This window comes from Nipponia nippon, unplaced genomic scaffold (assembly GCF_047370975.1).
Source record: "Nipponia nippon isolate SJK-2023a ecotype South Korea unplaced genomic scaffold, ASM4737097v1 scaffold_2, whole genome shotgun sequence".
Lineage (NCBI taxonomy): Eukaryota > Metazoa > Chordata > Aves > Pelecaniformes > Threskiornithidae > Nipponia > Nipponia nippon.
In genome coordinates this window covers 54820663-54837943 of record NW_028262336.1, presented here as the reverse complement: position 1 = coordinate 54837943, position 17281 = coordinate 54820663, and positions in this window count along the sequence as shown.

The window sequence follows — 17281 nt, the reverse complement described above, 5'->3', positions numbered from 1 at the left end:
TTCCCAGAAGAGTTGAGTTGGATAAAACACATGTATGAAATGGAAGGAGAGGATATACAAAAGCTATACTAGATTTTGCAGCAATTTCCCTTGTAGCCCAGGTAGAGACTGAGAGAAGACTGAGGTGAAGGGCTAGAGGCAAGTCACACTAATAAATGACAATATTATTTTGTGTTTTTCTACAGATAAAGTGTATTATCCTGCTAGTTTCTTTACAAATTTTGTAAGATTGACATAACTTGCTGTATTGAGTTTATGTGGCCAGGTTTTGGTATCATGAGGCTGTATGGTGACCTCTGTGCGAAGAGGCCAGGGGCTGCCCCATGTCAGACACAGCCAGGTCCTGCTGGGTCCGCAATGGACTCACCACAGGACACAGCACTCAAAACGTAGTTCACAAAACGACAAAACACTGCACGGCAGAAAGAACAGTAAGGAAAAAAAGTGTGAGAGAAAACCCTGCAAACACCAAAGTCAGAGAAGAAGGAGGTTCTCCAGGCACTGGAGCAGAGATTCCCCTGCCGCCTGTGGAGAGGACCACAGTGGAGCAGATATCTACACTGCAGCCCATGGAGGACCGCGCTCCAAAGCAGCTGGATATATCCTGAAGGAACTGCAGCCTGTAGAGAGGACCCATGCTGTAGCAGGGGAAAAGTGTAAGGAGAAAGGAGCAGCAAAGAGGAGCTGTAATGGACTGACCTCAACCTCCATTTCCCATTCCCCTGCGCTGCTGGTGGTGGGAGGAGGCAGAGGAGTTGGGAAGGAAAGAATGACGCTGGAAAGGACCAATAGAAAACGTGGTTTTGTCTCGACATTGCCGCTGTAGCGCCATCCAGCGTCACGCTTCGAGAAAACCCTCTTCTCCACAGTTTGGAGAAGAACAACCTCGTGCGCCTGGGCAGGGACTAAAGGCGCGAAGAGAGCAGAGGCGGGGGCAGCACGTCCGTGACAAACCGCACGTACACATTTGCGATCTGTGCATGCACGAGAGCCCTTATATAAGGAGCACATGTGCCCCGACGAAGCCTGAGGCCATTTCAGCGTATTAATCTCGTCCTTGGGATAGTATCGAAACCTCCCCCAACATTGGATTGGGACAGAGGCTGAGCCTGGGAAAGGGTGGGGGAAAAATGTTGTTTTAATATTTTTGTCTTTATTGCATAGTACCCAACTCTCTTTTAATTGGCAATAAATTAGATTAATCTTCCCCAAGTCCAATCTGTTTTGCCTGTGAGAGTAACTGCTATAGGATCTTCCTGGCTTTATCTCAACCCATGAGCATTTTCATCTTATTTATCTACCTGCCCTGTTGCGGAAGGGGAATGAGAGAGCAGTAGGATGGGCATCTAGCTGCTCATCAAAGTTAACCCACTACTCTTGCGTATGTTCATCATATTTTTCCATTGAAGAAAAATTTCTTAGGATCAAGTTAATTTCAATAAATAACTGGGTTTGGATTTTTACATTTTGTGTAAATTGTACCTTGACAAGTTCTTTAAACATTCCCTAAATGGACAATGCTCCTTTTCTTTAATGCAACCAAATATTTAGGACTTATTTTCCTTCTGTGGAAGTAGAAGAATTCATAGCTGTCACCATTATCGCATTTGATATATGTACCTGTAGTCCTGGTGGACAAGTTTAATGTCAGTCAGTGGTGTGCCTTTGTGGAGAAGGTGGACTGCATACTGCATGAACAAGAGCAAAAGCAACAGATCAAGTGAAGTTATTCCCCTTTACTGAGGATACATGAGGCCACAACTAGACTACTGTGTCCACTTCTCCCCCCTCCTTCCCCAAATAATTTTGAAAAACTGGGGAGATTTCTGTGAAAGATATCTGACAGCTGGAATATGTGATTTATGAGGGGATACTGAGATACTGCTGAAGTTTGTTTAGCCTGGAGAGGAGAAAATTAAGATTGGATCTAATTGCAATGTTGCACTAAATAGAAATGTTTCACTGAGATCTGAACTTTTCTCAGAGGTGTATGATGAAAGTACAAGAGCCAAAAGTTACAAAAGGAAAGGTGTTGATTGTCCATAAGGAAAAAATCCTTCACAATAAGAATTGTTGAACAGTTGAACCTGATTGCCCAGAAAGGCTGTGAAATCTTCATCTTTATATATTTTAAAACTCGTATGGATAAGGCTTTGAGCAACCAGTTCTAACTATGAGGTTAGCTTTGCCTTGAGCAGGAGACTAGACTCAATGATTTTCAGATAAGCAAATCAACCTAATTATTTATGTAATTCTGTGACTCAACAACTATATTTACCTTAAAAAACACCAAACAGATTAAAACATGTTAATGAGACATCTGACTTTTGAACATAGTATCATTAAGTTTCCACATATATAAATACATACATGCACACACAAATGCACATACACATGACTTCCAGTGAAGCCTGTGTTAGATATGATTTGTTTGTCTCTCTATATATATATCATAAAGTGACAGAAACATAGAATAATTTAGATTGGAAAGGATCTCTGGAGAGCAAGTACTTCATCCTTCTCATTAAAAGCAGGGCCAAAGCAGGTTTACAATCTGTGTGCACCATGTATAAAAAAACTTCTTTAAAGTGAGACGAGTATTCATTGCTATATAAATTATGATTACACTGCTGATATTGTATGTATATATTGTAATAATTTAAATATAAGGCATGTGTCCGTACCTAAAAGAGTAAGTTTTATTGTTTAGGAAAACTAAAAATTTTTAGGACGAACATTCAGTATCTGCAAATACAATAATTTTACTGAGGAATTTGATTATCTGATCAGCATCATAACTACAGAAAAACATAACACAAGTCAGTTGACATTAAAAATGTATTTCATCTGAAGCACATGAAAAGTCAGTATGTTGGTTAGCTTTGCTTTTGCTTTGTTTTAGTATTATAAATGGAACTCTTCTTGGGGAATATTGCTGAGCTGTTACTTGGAGGGAAAGGTGGTTCAAGTACTACTAGGTCCATTTTTAAGAAAGATTTCTTTCCATCTTATCAGATAGAAATTTGCATTTCCCCCATGGTTCTGAGTGAAAATAACCATGTCATTATTACTTTTTACTGTATGGTATATAATCTTTCACTGATTATTTCTTTACTCTGTTCTGCTATTTTACAAGAGCCAGTTTCAGCAAACAAATCTGCAATTTTCTAATACAAATTTTGAATGTCTCTTCATAACACTGAAATATTCTAATTCTAGTGTATTTATAGCTCTAGTGATTATGATTAGACTGCCACTATTCTACCAATATAGATATATTTTTCCTTAGGTTGTGTATCTAGAACATCAGTTTTGTGATTAACAGTAAAGATATCTAATATTTGAATGAAACTTACTGCATAGATTTCCTGCAACTGAATATATTATAGACATTGCTAAAATCTCTCAATGAATTTATCACAGTAGAAATGTTGTTTCTCAAAAGCTTGAACACCAGAAGGATCTTGCATTTACTGAGTGGTACAGTTTATGTCAGTGTGCATTTGAACTCAACAATTTATGACAGACAAAATTTAGCAAAGACTTTTTTTCTCTCTGGAAATCAGGTAAGTGAAAAACAATATATTCCTGTAGTTGAACCCATGGGAAACTGTGGAAAATTGATTTTTTTTCTCTCTTAAAATATGTAGCTACAGCTATCCTAATAAATTATTAATAGGAGGACAAGCATTCCTCTTAATAAGTGACCCACTTTCCTGAGATCTTTAATAATTTTCTAAAATTAATTAGCAGGTTTTTTATTCTGACATCTTGGTGTACAACAGAGTAAGATAAAATATGCAGAAGTATTTTCTGGATAACAGATGTTTATTTCTGCTGAAAAAATGAAAAATGTGTATTCCTTATGCCTACATCTCAGAAGGTTTTATCTGTGAAATAGTTTGGTACTCTTTCGGTAGTCATACCTAAGAACTATGTCTACCTATGAACTATGATGTTCTAAGGTAGTAGTCTAATTTACCTTCCTAGTTTTGTTATTTTTGAAATGTATATATGCAAATTATTTAACATGTGAAAAAAATGAGACAGCATGGTTTTTTGTGTGTACTGTATCATCAGTTCTTCATAGACAATGACTAGAAAATTTTTAGTCAATAGTTTGTGTTACTTATACATGAGTAGCTGTAGGACTTACATATATGTATTTATGTATCAAGAAGTAGCTCACAAATTAGAGACAGTATGGAGAGAACTGAAGATAAAACATAATTTTGTGATTACATGATTGTGTTGAATAACAGATGTCTGATCTGGTCTGTCAGCTGTTAGGCTTACTAGAAGCAACAATTAGCTTTAGAATTATCACCATTGTTTTAGAGTTGATGGACAAGTTCCCTCAAAAAACCCAAAAGTTCAAAAGTGTCAGGGAGAATGAATATCTTTACATGAACATTATTAGAGAGAAAGAAATGAAAAATTCTGGTTTTATAAGAAGATCAACGTTTTTTTTCAGTTCATTATCGCTTCCAGAGATAGTTCCTACCTAAATCCTACTATCTCAAGCTCGGTTTAACTGTTTTTTGTGTCTCAGAAAGCAATACCATCTACTTTCTCCCAGGTACAACCCAATGTCAGGAAGGACCTGAACCTCGACAGTATCTAAACATTGTACCACCAGGGTCCCTGGAGTAGAGAGATTCCTGCAGGAGTTCACAAGTGACCTGATTTGGACATCTAGTGGTGGAATTCAGCCAAATCCATGTTGACATCTACATCTGGTCCCATCACTCTTGATACCCTTCACAGTCAGTGAAAAGAAGCAAGTGTTCTTCAAATGTGATTCATCTCACCTTAAAATGAATGCTTAAAATAGGCTAGATGAAGCAAATCCTTGGAGTGTCCATTGCCCTCCACAGGGAATCACGGGTGACTAGATTTGCTAATGCATCTACTCTCAGGTAACTGAAGTTGAGCTGCATGACCCTCCCTGACGCTTTGTTGCAATTCTGACATAACTGGAGCAACATCTATACTGTACTTTATTATCTAGAGGGTTTGATCTGGTAGGCACACTCATCAAATTATTCTGGACTGAGTTCAGTTCACTATGAAATGTGACAGAGCAGGTACTTTAGTTTGTAGGCAACTGCCCTAGCCATTATGGTCACTTTCATATCTCTTATTAAAGCGAGAACTGAAGGAGCTAGTGAAAGAAAATATCGGTTTGGGATGAGTGGGAAGTCCTTAATTCATTTTCGCTGTGAATAGAAATGTATGGCTATACTGACTTTACCACGTTATGTGTATGTCTCACTTAAGTCTTTATGGTAAAATACAGAAGTGCAAAAATGTCATAAAAAGATTTGTCTAAAATTCCTGTCCTTGCTACATAGAAGAACAAGGCTGGCTGCATCTGAGAATATAAATGGAATACAAATTAGGTACTATGTTTCCACACTTCAAGATAGTAATATTTCCTTATAGGATTATATGATTGAAGTTGAGGGGAAAAAAATCCCCAAATTTAATGATGTCCTTCTTCCTCTCTTTGACAAGATTTATGTTATCAAGATTGATCTCTTTGCAAGCAGCAATTGTCTTAAGTAATTTCATTATCGAGGTGTGGATACAGGGAGGGTTGGGATTAAGACAACATTTAACACTGAAGGATCTGCTTGGTTGACAAAATTAACAGCTCACTGTCAAGTCAGCAGTACCAATTAAGTACATTACCAAGTAAAAGGCTTTCAAGTCTTGTTTTCCAGAAGCCATGCATTTTACTAAATGCAATGTACCAGGAACAAGGAAATCTATCCTTTTTATTTGACTGTAATTAACTTATTGTTGTTGTGAAGTATCACACTGCTCTTGGGAACAAAGTATAATGTTCCAAATTTAATGTAAATCATCTATGTCTAGTGAAAGGATATTTCAGTTACTGATCCTGCAGTGGTACTAACACTCATGCAATCACATGTTCCCCTTGACCAAGGAATATGGAGAGCTGAAAACTAACACATCAAATAGAAATTAAACATAAAAATTATTAATTTTCAGCCCAGTGAACTTCTTCATCTCCCTAACTGTTGTTCAACCTGGTGAATGTCACTGTAAGCACAGTATCTGTGTGGGCAGAAGGGAAACAGTGGGACATAAAGCTGGAGGCAGGAAGATGCAAGGTTTAGCAGCAACATAGAGTTACGTTTCCTGAACTCAGGAAAAAAAAGACAGTTTACCATCTTTGGAAGAAGGGGCAGGCAACTCAGGAAGACTACAAGGATATTGTGAGGTTATGCAGAGAGAAAATTAGAAGGGCAAAGGCCCAGCTAGAACTTAAACCAGCCACTGCAGATAAGGATAAGAAAAAATTACAAATATATCAGCGACAAAATGAGGGCCAAGGAGAATCTCCATCCTTTATTAGATGCAGAGGGAAACATTGCCACAAAGGATGAGGAGAAGGCTGAGGTACCTAATGCCTTCTTTGCCTCAGTCTTTAATAGTCAGACTGGTTGTCCTGAGGGTGTTCAGGCCCCTGAGCTGGGAGATGGAGATAGGATGCAGAATGAAGCCCCAGTTGTCGAAGAGGTGGCAGACACCAACCTGCTCCTCCACCTGAATGCTCACAAGTCTATGGGGCCAGACGGGATCCACCCGAGGATACCGAGGGAGCTGGTAGAGGAGCTTGCCAAGCCACTGTCCATGGTTTATCAGCAGTCCTGTTCAACCGGGGAGGTCCCAGATGACTGGAAGTTCGCTAATGTGACATCCATATACAAGAAGGGTTGGAAGGAGGATCCAGGGAACTACAGGCCTGTCAGCCTGACCTCAGTGCCGGGGAAGGTCATGGAGCAGATCATCTTGAGTGCCATCACGTGGCACGTATGGGACAACAGGGGATCAGGCTCAGCCAGCATGGGTTCATGAAGGGAAGATCCTGCTTGACCAACCTGATGTCCTTCTATGACAAGGTGACCCGCTTAGTGGATGAGGGGAAGACTGTGGATGTTGTCTGCTTGGCCTTTAGCAAGGCCTTTGACACCGTTTCCCACAGCATTCTCCTGGAGAAACTGGCTGCTCACAGCTTGGATAAGTGGACTCTGCGCGAGGTTAAAAACTGTCTGAATGGCCAGACCCAAAGAGTGGTGGTGAATGGAGCCAAATTCAGCTGGCGGCCGGTCACGAGTGGTGCTCTCCAGGGCTCAGTACTGCGGCTGGTCCTGTTTAATACCTTCATTGATGATCTGGATGAGGGGATTGAGTGCACCCTCAGTAAGTTTGCAGACACCAAGTTGAGTGGAAGTGTTGATCTGCCTGAAAGGAGGAAGGTTCTACAGAGGGATCTGGACAAGCTGGATTGTTGGGCTGAGGCCAACTGTGTGAGGTTCAGCAAGGCTCAGTGCTGGGTCCTGCACTTGGGGCACAACAATCCCATGCAACACTACAGGCTTGGGGAGGAGTGGCTGGAGAGCTGCCTGGCAGAAATGGACCTGGGGGTGTTGGTTGATAGCTGCCTGAACATGAGCCAGCAGTGTGCTCAGGTGGCCAAGAGGGCCAATAGCATCCTGGCTTGTATCAGGAATAGTGTGGCCAGCAGGACCAGGGAGGTGATAGTGCCCCTGTACTTGGCACTGGTGAGGCTGCACCTCGAGTACTGTGTTCAGTTTTGGGCCCCTCACTACACGAAGGACATTGAGGTGCTGGAGCATGTCCAAAGAAGGGCAAGGAAGTTGGTGAAGGGTCTAGAGAACAAGTCACACAAAGAACGGCTGAGGGAGCTGGGGTGGTTTTGTTTGGGGACGAAGAGGGTGAGAGGAGACCTTATTGCTCTCTGCAGGCACCTGGAAGGAGGTTGCAACGAGGTGGGTGTTGGTCTCTTCTCCCAGGTAACAAGCGATAGGACAAGAGGAAATAGGCTCAACTTGTGCCAGTGGAGAATTAGATTAGATAGTAGGATAAACTTCTTCATGGAGAGAGTGGTTAGGCATTGGAACAGACTGCCCAAGGAAGTGGTACAATCACAGTCCCTGGAAGTGTTCAAAACACGTGTAGATGTGGTGCTTAGGGACATTGTTTAGAGGTGAACCTGGCAGTTACGTTAACAGGTTGGACTCGATGATCTCAGAGGTCCTTTCCAACCTTAACAGTTCTATGATTCTATGATATGTTCCTCACAAACTGTGACCTGAGCCACACACCTATTCTGCTGTTTTTCTTGGTATTCTACAAAAGTGGAGAAGTAAATTTTGAAGCACATGTAATTTGCTACATTAAAGTAGCAACATTGCTATGTTAAAGTCTCAGTTTTGCATCAAGCATTATGAAGTAAGAACCGTTCTAGCTGCTCACCATCTGAGGGACTAGCAGTGTGCTGGCTTTTTAGTAATCCTAGCTGGTGCCTTACAGCAGCTCGGAATTTAAGTGCCAACCCCAGGTCTCCAGATGCAAAACTGGAAGTGTGGGTCTTAAGGACATGGCAAGAAGAGGAAGTTTTGAAAAGTCTGTTACACTTTGGCTACAGAGGATGGGAGGGTGTGGAAGTACATTAAAAGGCTATGTTTCTTCAGGCTTAAAGCTAGGGTACAAGTCATTAACGGTTAGTGATCCTTTTTGTAGACCCACTGTATTCACATAGCCTTGTAACATGGTATTGGCTTTGCTAGTAGCAGGCTGTAAGCTTTGTAATGAGTTTGCAAGGTCTCAGAAATGAAGTTTAGCTGTAACAGCAATCTTTCTAATTTCTATGGCTAATTCGATTTATTTTGTTTGGCTTTGTATGATAACACCATGGGTTTACAATTCTAACGTAACAATGTAGTACAGAGAAATACAGGCCTGGTACAATAACAGAGGGCCTGAAAAATAACAACTTGCCTAACACTGCTGCTACCTAGGTGAAGCCGCTGACTTTAGGGCTCAAGGAAGCAGGGGAAAGGAGAGCATAACATCAGGAAATGAGGTAAAAGCTAAAAGTGTCTGTTTAACAAATTTAATCGTGTTGTTATTATTACTGAAACTTCACAGATATATTCTTTCACTTTCTGCAATAATTACAACTTGACTAATAATGATTCTTGGATTAGACTGTTAAGATACCAATTATACTAACAATAAATTATTGGCTCTATATATAAGGTATGTTTTCTTTTTTCCCATAAACAAGGCTTTGAGAATAAAGCTATTTATTCTCTGCTAATTGCTTATGAATCCATGGTTTCCATGGAGGAAATTAATAATACTTCAAAGCTGGAATGAAATGGTGAACTGTGAATAAGGTAGTTTGAAGAGTGAAAAGAAAAACATGATTTTGAATAGAATCTAAGTAAGGAGCTCACACAGTGAACATTATCCACACTGTGACGGGGGTGATAGTGGACTTTTAGTGTAAAAAATAGTTTTGTGATTATGTACTTAGAAGCCTTACCATAACGCTTTGCTCTAGGATGCTAAATTGGAGGTTCATAGCCAACCTCAGTTATTGACACATCCTAACATTTCATTCCTTGTCTTTGTATTCATGGCAGTATTTTTTAAACATGGATATTTTCTATATAATATGTATCTATGGTATAAAAAGCAAAGATATTTTATTACCTCAATACAGGTTATTTAGTGGACCATTTAGTATAAAACTATTGATATGAGGATCAATAAATTCTATAATCATTTTCCCATCTATCAATCGTTCATCTATTATAAAGTTATATTGCTATTCCTTCAAGAGCTTACATGTAATGTTTATATTTTGATCTGTAGAACGCAACACGGAGACTGAAGTATCTTTGCCATGTGCCAGGCGCATAGCCATGTGTCAATGCACGCAGGCTGAGTTATCACTTCCTTCTTCCAGAATGTCAGAAGTGACCCCCAGCAAAATATTCTGAGGTAGTGTGGGAACACCTACAGTCCTGATGGTGCTGGATTTAAATGATTACCAGTAGGGTAGTCTGCATCTAAATGCTCTTCAACTGAGCGAGGTAATGGAGTTTAATCTTGGGAGATTAAATGGGGAAACAATCACTTTAGAGAGTAGGCCTCTACTCTTCTAGTCGCAGGGATCAGCACGTGACAGAAGAGCTACCACAAGGAAGGAGAAAGGACAAAATTGGAGGGACAGATGCAGAAATTCATTGTTTCATTTGCCATTTAGAGTTGTGACAGAAGAACTGAAGATAACATAATTGCCAAAACACCTTGTGATGTTGATTGGCTGAAAAAAAGTGGTCACAGGAATCATAGTTCTTTCTATTAAATTTCCCTAGATTTCCAGAGAGACCTCAAACCAATATGCTTGCTAGCTTTTCAGTAGCAACCACTAAGCATTGAACCAGTCTATTTTTCTGCAGAATGAAGATGGTAAGATAAATTGTAGCTATATTATTCACTCACAAATAGATCAATTTCTTTATGCTCAGCCTTTATTGTAACATGTATTCCTCTCTAGTGTTGTTACAGCATATTCAACCAAAAGGAGAAAAAAGAAGACGAAAAAAAAATCTGTTCAGGGCCCTGACCCTTTATTCTAGCTAAGAAATTATCTCAGGATTTCAAATGCATGCATATGGGGAGGCCTTAGTCCTTTTGGTTTTTTGTTTGTTTTTTTTTTTCCTTTTTTCATTAACACTGCTCAATTGTTCTACCTGATTTAAATGTATGTTAAAGCCTTAACCTCAGAGAAGGCTAGATTGCAGTTTTACAATTCACATAGGAAAGGGACAGTTCCTGGATAGACTGCTACAGGAACAGACAAAAAAGTCAGTGAAAATTTATGAAATCTCACAATTTCCCTGTTTTGTCAGAAGAAATGCATTTTAATAAAGCTTCTGCATGCCTTGAAAACAACTGGATGGGTTCCAGGTTTTTGCCTCCTCCACAATTATATTTCCCTTGCTCCTGTCTACTTCTTTCTGGAGGATCCCTGCTCATCCATGTCAGAGGAATCACAACCTCATTGTCTGTTGGGAAAACACTTAAGTGAGAACTGTCTGTCTAACCCTAGGAGACTCCGAATGTAAAAATACTTGGCTGCTAAGTCTGAGAATGGGCTTTCTCAAGTTAAGACCGTAAGCAGAAGCTAACTTAAGGATTAAAAGATGATGAAATGAATAAAAGAATGAGTGGCACATTGAACAGATTCTTTCATCTATTATATTATAGTTTCAAAATTCTGTAGTTTTGTGTTTTTCTAGAGACTTTTAACTTGCAACTCCTGATGCCATTCATTCCAAGCTTTATTTAAAAATAGTAATGTTTCAACAATCATAATTTTAAAGAAAGCTTTGAAGCATCAACTGAAAGTCTAAACATTCAGAAGATAACTCCCTCAAAATAATTTTCATTCTTGATATTCATTCTTTTGGTTAACTCATGCTTTTCTAGCTAATGTCATTAATTTTGATTACTAACTTCTGTTTGTGTATGCCTTGAACTGTCAGTACTGCGTTCCCCTTTGTCTTTGGCTATTTGTTCAAACACAGATTTTTACATGCATAGATACAGCTTTTTTCTGTTTCTTGAACATAGTCTTTATTAAACTGCCAGATTCATTTATTTTCAACCTTGATTTAGAGGCTAAAAGAGACATGACTGGAATAAATTTTAATACGATAAAATCTATTGTGAGTTGCAGACCACTTTTCTGAGTTAAATTGCAGGAATGTCTGTGTTTTCTTTAAAGATACTGTAGATCTGGATGTATTTGTAGCTACTTTACACTCATGACTAAAGTTTCTCTTTCAGAAAATAAAAGAATATAAGTCTAGTAATAACAAGTAACACTGCTGCTGTATATGAACTTTCCATTTTTTCCTACCAAGAAAAATTCATTCTGTTCAAGACTTTGGGGACTTAATTAGTCATCGGTCATGAGAAAATACCTGGTTAATGCAAAGATTACTATTTATAAGAGATTACAAAGGAGTTAGGATATACTGTGTTCCTGTTACATGCTAATTAGCTAGAAATTATGATAACAGCAACCACATTTTAAGTGGCTGCTATGAAGTGTCATACAAAAGTTTATTTGCTAGTCATTCATTAGGGGAAAGACACTATGTTCTCATGGAAAGAGAGGGTAAATAGTGAAAATAAACTATGTTTAACCCTCTATTTATCAAAAATCATCACGATATTGATTATAACCCTTAAAAAAAATTGTGTTTGGTTTATGTAGCAAGGTAGGGCTGCAAAACTGGCCTCTGTGAAAAGAGATCAGGGACTTCCCCTGTGTTTGACCGAGCCAGTCCCCAAAAGCTCCAAAACAGATCCACTGTTGGCCAAAGCTGAGCCCATCAGTGACACTGGTGGCAATTCTGTCATAACACATTTAAGAAATTGTAAAAAAACGCTGCACAGCAGCTGTGAGAGAGAAGTGACAAAATGTGAGAGAAACATCCCTGCACACACCAAGGTCAGAGAAGGAGAGGGAGGAGGTCCCCCATGCATTGGAACAGAGATTCCCCTAAAGCCCAATGAGAAGACCACAGTGAAGCAGGTTGTCTTCCTGCAGGCCATGGAGGACCATGTTGGAGCAGATTTCCATCCTGCAGCCCATGCAGGATGCCACAGGAGAGCAGGTGGATGTGCCCTGAAGGAAGCTGCAGCCCTTAGAGACCACACGATGGAGCAGGCTCCTGGCAGGACCAGCAACCTGTAGAAAGGAGCACATGCAGGAACACATTTTCTGGCAGGAACTATGGCCCATGGAGGACGCACACTGGAGCAGTCTGTTCCTGAAAGACTGCACCCTGTGGAAAGGACCCATGCCGGAGCAGTTCGTGAAGAACTGCAGCACATGGGAAGGACCCATGTTGGAGCAGTTCCTGAAGGACTGTATTGTTTGGGAGGGACTACATGTTGGAGCAGGGGAGGAGTGTGAGGAGGAAGGAGCAGTAGAGGTGAAGTGTTATGAACTGACTGCAACCCCAATAATATTTGGGAATACTAGTTGCTCAGATAAAGACACTTCTCACTAAATACCTCTTTTGAAGAACGCAATTATCCTTACCTTTGTGTTCAAACTTTCATCTCATCATTGAATTTTTATAGAATTTCTTTTAAACAGTAATTTGAATTTAATATTTAATGTTGGCCTTAAGCAGATAATTGCAATACTGGAAAAGTAGATGTGAAAATACAAAGAATTTCAATTTTAATCTTAATAAGGAACAAGGTCTCCAGCAAGATTACATTCCATCTGATATAAATGAGAATGATACTTAAAAGTGATACAGGAGAGTGTATAGCTAATTAGAACAATACTGAAGTGTACTGCAGTTCTCAGGACAGATTTGTTACATTCTGGTTGAATCTATACATGATTTTGTGAAGTAGAGAGTGAGTACTGGTGAATTTAGCCCATACGTCATGATGAGCTGGTTAGATTTTCACACTTGGGCTCTGGCTGAGTGATTGTAATGTGACACTTTTATGGAGAGGCCTGTGAACAAACTTGACATTTATAAGCACATCTGAAAGGTTCATATAGCTGCATACTTTGTGCATCTTCCTTACTAATAAAATTTTGAAAATAATCTACATTTATCAGATGCAGAAAATATTTGAACCTTCTAGAAATGTCCACCATCCATGAATTCTTGGATATTCTGACTCCAGATCCTGAGAGTCGGTCATCAAATTACAGAGAGTTTGCATTTGCTTGTAAGTGGCAATCAGAGTGGAAGGCATGCACTAAATCTAGAAAATCTGTTACCTATTTTACCACACTTTGCCGCAGAAAGGGCTATCAATACGCACTGAATTGTCGGATTTCAGTACTTTTCAAATGAACTTGAGCTAGCACATTAAATTCTGATCTTTGATTGCAGCTCTGGTTTTGGTGTTTTTTGGGTTTTTTTGGGGGTTTTGTTTGTTTGTTTGTTTTTTGGTTTGGGTTTTTTTGTTTTTTTTGTTTTTTGTTTTTTGTAATTAACTTTTTTTTTTTTCAACGAATCATTAAAATTTGTATTTTATACTTCTGAAATACTTTCTTAGTACTAGGGGTTCTAGATACATGTAGTTTCTCCTTGAAGGAGTACTCCAGCTGAATTATCAATCACTGGCAAATTACATCATGATGAGAGAGAATCTGAGATCAGAGAATTGATTCAAAATGGCTTAATGACAGAAATATAACAAAATCTTCAGTAACAGAACTAAATCTTCAGATTGATAATGCAGTTACCATTGCAATTATTCTTTTCAACATGATCAGCTGCTTTGATTATTTTTTTTAATAAACCGGAGAAATAATTTCTTAATCTGCTGGAGACACTCTGATACTTTCCACACCATTTTTAAAATAAATAATGTTTAAAGGTGTAATTGAAACTGCAAATATTTTTGAATTATCAAATCACTTGACTTCCGCAATTTTAAATCTTGCATATGAATAATTTATTTGGGAGCTCATTGGTAGCCACAATCTTTCTCCTTGACTTATAAAAATTGTTTGCTATTTACATTAGTATTTAAGCTTTCTGAGAAAACATGAAAACATTGTCAAGAAACAATAACAATGAAAAGAGTTTTAGGAAAAAATAATACAGACAAGGCAGTGACTGCTGTAGATGTTTAAAAAATAATGTTACATACATGACAAAGCAAAAAAGTATGAACTTTACTATAGTGCTGGTAAGGAGTTCAGATTTCACTCAAATAATACAAAAACATCTGAAAAGTGATTTGTATAGATACTAGATTCAAAAAGTTTTGCATTACAATATGAATAGAATAAATGCAATCAGTCTGGGTATTGCCTGAGGAAGAGAATAGACAAAAAGGGATTTCAAAAAGTATATTTATAAAATTCTTTATTTTTTCTTTGAAGTTGGACAGCTGAATAAAACCAACGATACAGACAGCATGCTACAAAACCATCTTCCTAAATGATTATATTAGAGTAGTAGTAATTTTTGTAGGTAGCATTTCTTTCTCTACATTAATTTAGTTAGCTAGATTCTCTTTGTTAAGTCCTGGTCTGATTGTCAGGCTCAGGGAAGGTTTGTAAGGATCCCAAGAGTGAAATTAAGACAAAAACGAGATCATATGCCACCAATTATACATTTTATTGGGTAAATATAAAAGAGTAAAGTGATAGGAAAGGCAGGAAATATTAGGAGGAACTTAAGCAAGCTTTCAGAGAGATAAGCAAAGGATAGTCACCACCATGGATCCAGCGGCATCCCGTTGGTCCTCAGTCTTCAGTTTTTCAGTGGTGGATGGCCACACTCAGGTTTTGTTGTGCCGTCTTTTATCCGGTGTTGGAGAGGGAGTTTGCCCTCTTGTTTCGGTTTGGTTACCCAGGGCAACATCATGTACCCAACACATGTACATCTAATCACGCAATATATATTGTTGGTGGGCACGTGGTCTGGCCCAGATACCAGTTGGTGTCCTATTCTTGGTGGTGCCTGATAAGCCAAAGAACGGCCTGCTGCTTCAGCAAGTTTGCACAAGTTTCCTTGCAAGCTAGTGGTACTTGATAAGCCAAAGAATGCTCTGCCATGAGTCTTATAAGACAAAAGAGTGGTCTGCTGTCCGGTCCTATCAGATAAACACACACAAGCAAGCTTTGAGACAATTGTTCTTAACACTTCAGTCTCTTACACTCTTACATCAGTATTTTTCACACAGTACATCTTTCTTCTACTGGTGTATTCTCATTCCTACAATTTTTCAGTTTCTCCAGATGACATTTGTCTCACTTTACTGCAGATGCTGGCAGTTTGCTATAATATGAAAAGGTATCATATGGGAAAAAACCCCCAACCAAACCAAACCCAAACCAAACCATCAACAACATTGCCGTTATTGTATAAATACTAATAGCAAGTACTTAAAAAGGTATTATCTTGTAGTATCACTTTGTAGCTTGAATTTCCAAAGACCCCAAGAAACGTGGGAACTCTAAAGTAAAAATCCACACATGACTAAGAATGTATGAAGGCTATCTTGAAATACAATTTCAAAACATCAGACATAAAACATTAGATGACATGTCTTAAAAGGATGCAAATATGGATCTGAAGAAAAATATGCTTTGATAGAAGATCAATGGATGTATATGTTATCCTAGAAAATATGCAGTCCACAGCTGAACAGAGGCGCACTGATGAGAAAACACACATTGACACTCCACAGAATGGATGTGTTATCAAATTAAACAGGAATCTTCTAGAGGAAAAATCAGTTTACCTGATATAGACATCCTAAAATTTCACCACATGTAAAAGTATCGAAGATTACCATAACTAATAGCATGGGTGGTATTCCCTCCATATAGTGTATACAAAACTATAGCAAACACCATTGGGCTGTGCTTGTGCCATAATTCAGAATCAGGTATGCAGAACTGATAAGTCAGACATCATTACTGCACTGATATGTATGTGAGTGTTACTGCATTGTTATTAAAAAGAAATCTATCTCTATTACTTGTGTTTTATCTGATAACCTGCCCTTGAGGCTTTGTTGTAATTTAACCTAGTATCCCATACTTTTGATGGAGAGAAAAAAGTACTTTTAGACTGTGATTCATCATAACGTCACCTGAAGTATTTGGAGGAACTGTGCTTCTTAAAGAGCTTACATCTTTCCACTAACTCTAATAGTGGAAATCTATAACTGGTTAGACAAATCTCCCCCACAGTCTTTGGTACTAAACAGAGTGTCTTTTGCCAGTTAATACTGTATTTCTGTTTTCCCAATCTGGGATAGATATTTTCAAATTACATGGATTTCATTAGCACAAAACCCTAACATAGTAGTGGTCATCACAGATGAGTAAGAGTACAGATATTAATAATTTCATAACAACATGTTATGAATTATTATTATATATACTAGCTATTTCTTGATATTTTGTTATGAGTTATTTCTTGAATTGGTGCAGATTCTTGAACTGTTTCTAAGAATAACATAAGGGCATAATCACAGAAATATTCATTCTAGTCGTTATATGTGTATATAAGTATATATTAACAACCATATCAAATCAGGTCAAAGTCTATCTAACCTGCATCCTGTCTTTGTTGTTTGTCAGTAGTGTATACCTAATAAAGACCATATATATAGTAATATTGCCTCAGCATACTTGTCCAGTGTGTATTAGTGTCCAGCTTCTGATTCCTATACTTAAAATACCCTCTTTACTAGGATACTTTAGAAACTTCACAAGTTTTTTTTCTTTACATCTGGTGAAAGCAAGCAAGCAAACAAACAAACAAAACCCAAACTCCTGTGGTTTATTACTTCAATTAATCAATCATTTTTTAATTTACCCTGACTACAGTACTTAGAAAGCTTGTTTATGAATGTGGGC